Here is a 4627-nt window from a genome sequence, read left to right as displayed (position 1 = left end):
CCGGCTGCGGAGGGAGACTCCCCCCCCCCCTTCACTGGAGAACTGCGCTAAAACAGCTGATCACAACGTTCACACTTTGTGGTCACGAAGTACTCCACTAGCCGCCCCTGTAGGATAATGAATATTGGCTGCAAAAAACTTGAGGCCCAATCATGTTTCCTTTGTCCATTCTGCGCTACTGTAGACGTGGCAGTGCAACCTAGAGGACAAACCGATCAGAATCAGAAACGGGTTTATTGCCAGGTAGGTTCACACGTACGAGGAATTTGACTAGGTGTCGTGCACCACGACACCTGGACACACGACATACAAATAAAAAAAATTACAAAGTACACAGATAGCGAACTATATTAAGAACACTGTAATAAAAATATAGTAAGATAGAAATAAAATAAAGCAGTAACTTACATCGAAATAGAATGCAATAAATTATAGAATATAAAATATGTGCAGTAAGCAATATTTAAACATTGCATTATTTACCATCCTGTGATCTCCATTATGTAATGCATAGAGTCTGCGTTGTGGCTGAGGTAAAGTGTCAGTGGGGGGGGGGGGCCTTGTTGAGGTGGCGAGAGGTTCTGGTCCTGATGGAGAGAGGTTCTGGTCCTGATGGAGAGAGGTGTTGGTCCTGATGGAGAGAGGTTTTGGTCCTGATGGAGAGAGGTTTTGGTCCTGATGGAGAGAGGTTTTGATCCTGATGGAGAGAGGTTCTGGTCCTGATGGAGAGAGGTTCTGGTCCTAATGGAGAGAGGTGTTGGTCCTGATGGAGAGAGGTGTTGGTCCTGATGGAGAGAGGTTCTGGTCCTGAGGGAGAGAGGTGTTGGTCCTGATGGAGCGCAGCCTCCAGCCAGAGTGTTGTGTTGAAGGCAGAGCTGAAGTCCACAAACAGGATCCTGGCGTAGGTTCCTGCTGTGTCCAGATGCTGGAGGAGGAAGTGAAGTGATAACTATTAGTAAACCATAATGATGGATGTTATTATCAGCAGCTGCCAATAGATCCCCTACATCTTGTATGATGGACCTTTGAAGCACAAGCACGCACTATTGTGGGAACAATCAAACGCACCCTCCCAGGCACTGCGTGTTAGCGAAGTACAACTGGGATTTCGAAGAGGAAGATATGCTTGGTTAATTCTTAATAAAAAATAAAAACCAACAAATTGAGCACTTGAGTTTTCATTAGCAGCGCCTAGCTACAGCTGCGGAGCTTTGGTAAATACCGCTAACAGTTTATTTCCTTAAAATGGTACATATCGCTGAATCTATATTTTTATCTTCAGGTGATGAAATCTGCATAATGTTCCTGTACAATAAGATTCGAGCATTTTGTAATACAGTGAGGAAATTCAAGACCAGTAAATATTGATTGATTAAACAACACTAAATAAAATGTTAGTGTTTTCTTCAAACTCAAGACTCTCTGCTGCGGCTGTACCTTAAAGACAAAACAATTGTCTGATGATCTTTGTTGAACAAGGTCTGATTGTCCTGTACATGTACAATGTGGGGTATTTTTAAATACTTTACTAAACCACATTCAATATTATGTTAGACACAAGTTAGTTATTACTCACATATCAAAGTATTTTCATCTGCAAGAATAGCTGGGTGCTGCCTGGAGAGACTGATGAGAGGGACACAGGCTGGCGTTAGCAGCTTTCCACACAAAACCATCACATCTTCTCTTCCATAGTCTTCGCTGTCCACTGGTGCTCTGTCAAAAGAGTGAACATCACAGCTGTCACGTTAACCCTTTGTTACACAACATACAACCAACATGTGTCAAAAGTGACCCGAATTAGTTTTAATTGTAAATATCTTTGCAATAAATTACTTTAACCATTCAGGATCCCAGGTATTCCTCAATTAACATGTTTTGGATCAACACCAATTCTAAAAATTTGTATTTGTCCCTTTCTTACTTTTTGAATAAAAATCATGTTTGTATCACTACACTTCTAAGGCACAACATGGGTCAAACATTACCCGTATTCTTTTGCTATGTTATTTCATGCATGGCTGAGTGTTTCTTTACTATACATTTTCAAAAATAATTAATTTTAGCAGTGATTTGGACCAAGCATGTATGATGTAGTAATACAAAAAGTATTTTAGTTCACAGTGTGACATTAGCTAGTCATGTTAGCGTGTAATATATAGAGCAGAGCTAACTAGCAAATTAGCCGAACGTTAGCGGTTAGCTGTTTATGCTATGCTAGCTGTTGGCTACTGAACATTAACAAACTAGATTCCGCTGTAAAAAAGCTGTGAAACTTTACATTAAACTTGGCGACAACACTGTGATACCCCACTGCATGTTTATGTGTAATTCTCCCGTGTTGGAGACGAGAGGGTGGGGGGGTGGCACTGCAATAAACTGTAAACTAACGTTAGCAGCCGCATGTTAAGCCGGGTTTCCCGGGCGCAACATCTTGCAAGAAACAGCATCTCAGGGATTCCTAACATTTAACAACCTATTAATTATGCATACCAACTTAACGGGAAGAAACTCAGCTAACTAGAAGAAGAAACGTAACCTTAAATAAAAAATAAAACATTCACAAACTAAGTAAGGATTATCTAAATACATGTTTAACTCCATTACAGTTGCAGGACTCACCAGATCTCAAGTCTTCTGTTCTTTGTTGACGTCCCGATGCTCATATTTAACGTGTAGATGTAAAACGATCCCGATATGAATCCATAAACTCCTGTAGCAGACACACAGATAGCTGTTGCTCCAGCAGGAGGAGACCCGCTCAAACTGACTTGGATGTTTCAAATGTGAACGACAGGCGCGGACAGTTCTCATTGGCAGGTTTCTTCGATGATGTTTATATTAACCAATCAGGAGTGTTGTGGACTCATTCCAAACATGCCTGACTTGTCTGCCGTGTTTTGGCTGAATTCTATTTCAAGTGCCGTAGCTCTGGCTGTCGGCCAGAATCCGAAAACCATACATTACACTGTAAAACTAAGGTTTATTACTGTAAATTGACCAATGGAAAAAAAACACAGCAACAGAACACATAAATAAAACAAGGATAACTGTGACTTATTGTTGAGTAAATAACAGTGTGTGTTTTAAACCTTGGTCCTCCCTGCAGAGATTTCTCCACTTTCTATAATTTTTTTTTTTAATGATATTGTCAACTGTAGATGTTTACAATATAGTAAGTTAGGAATTTCATGAAAACATATTTATTTACTTTTGTTTCAACATTGGATATTTTGTGTTTTTGTTGGATTCAATCGAATATTGAGAAAATGATTTATGTAAAAATGTTTTACTTACATTTTACGTTTTTTTTATTTTACGCTTTTCTTACAGTTTTATGTTTACCTTAAAATTACAAAGAACATCTTAAAGTCTTATAATAGTAATACACTTTTATATTACGAGTTACATATTTAATTACAGATAAAAACATTTTATTTTACGTACATCTGCATGTATTTTCTGAAAGTGCAAAAATACTGTAAATATTATATAGTAAATTTACAGTAAAAAAAAGACGAAATAAACGTTATTTGTTGTTATTGTCAAAATACTTCAAATAATGTTTTGGGTTGTTAATTTATAGTTAATATCTGTCATTTTACAGGATTTTGCAAGTTATTTAAAAAAACATGATAATTACTATACAAATTTACAGTTATTTCCTGTAAAATTACGATCTTTTTTTACAGTGTAGTGTTGACCGGTCACAGAATGGGAACAATAACATTATGGCTGAAGCAGCCTATGTCCTTAAAGGAGATAAACAGACGTCAGGGTTGGTCCTGTACGTCATATCTAGGAGTCTAGGACAATTATTTCCCTAACACTCACCACAGTGGGTAGAACATCTCCCCAAATCGAGACTAACCTAGGACAATTGGCCTTGGTAAAGGTGAGAGCCATTGTATCATAGTTGATGAAATAGTTATTTTAGTTTCTGAAAATAAGCATTAAAACAAAGTTATTGTCTGGAACCTCTCTTCTCTTTAACTACACTATTGACCGTTATTAAGCAGTGTTGATTCTCGACCCTGTAAAATAGTGAGGTTCTTATTGGAGGTAACAGAGGTTGGACCACAATAAATACATTGGTCATAATACTCTTGAGATCTCCCAACAGCCGAAAAGCATTTATATTCCTATGGTGTGTGCCATAATCTCTTTACTAGGTGTGTGTGTGTGTGTGTGTGTGTGTGTGTGTGTGTGTGTGTGTGTGTGTGTGTGTGTGTGTGTGTGTGTGTGTGTGTGTGTGTGTGTGTGTGTGTGTGTGTGTGTGTGTGTGTGTGTGTGTGTGCTCTAAGGCTGTTTCAAAATAGCTTTGTCTCTCAGTGATGACTGGAATAAAGTAAAAGTAATGTTACCATTTGCCATTTTATGTGAAATGAAATGTTTTGCTTTTTAAAAAATATTAGTTATTTTTTGTATTCTATCCTTTCATTTATATCAGTTGAAGTCTCAACTGCAACAAAGTCCCCAGAAATATCAATCACATGGCTTTAGGAATCATATTTTTCCTCCAAGCTAATATTACCTTTCTCATCCCAAAATGCAGAAGCAATAATGAGCAGAATCATCAATCCTACTCTCTGACACTTTACGCTTGAAGAATAATTTTCATGTCAGG

General features: G+C 38.0%; 1 long non-coding RNA gene across 1 annotated transcript; it reads right to left on the bottom strand.

Moving 5' to 3' along the window:
* Positions 1–703: 703 nt before the first annotated feature.
* On the bottom strand, positions 704–2737 carry LOC117548038. Its single transcript, XR_004569286.1, has 3 exons — positions 2623–2737; positions 1577–1716; positions 704–925 (listed from the first exon to the last, which is right to left on the bottom strand). It is a non-coding gene; the product is annotated as an uncharacterized LOC117548038 (long non-coding RNA).
* Between the last annotated feature and the right edge of the window lie 1890 nt (positions 2738–4627).

This window comes from Gymnodraco acuticeps, unplaced genomic scaffold (assembly GCF_902827175.1).
Source record: "Gymnodraco acuticeps unplaced genomic scaffold, fGymAcu1.1, whole genome shotgun sequence".
In the NCBI taxonomy this organism is placed as follows: domain Eukaryota; kingdom Metazoa; phylum Chordata; class Actinopteri; order Perciformes; family Bathydraconidae; genus Gymnodraco; species Gymnodraco acuticeps.
Note: the sequence above shows the minus strand (reverse complement) of the source record. Positions and strands in the feature narration are given on the sequence as shown.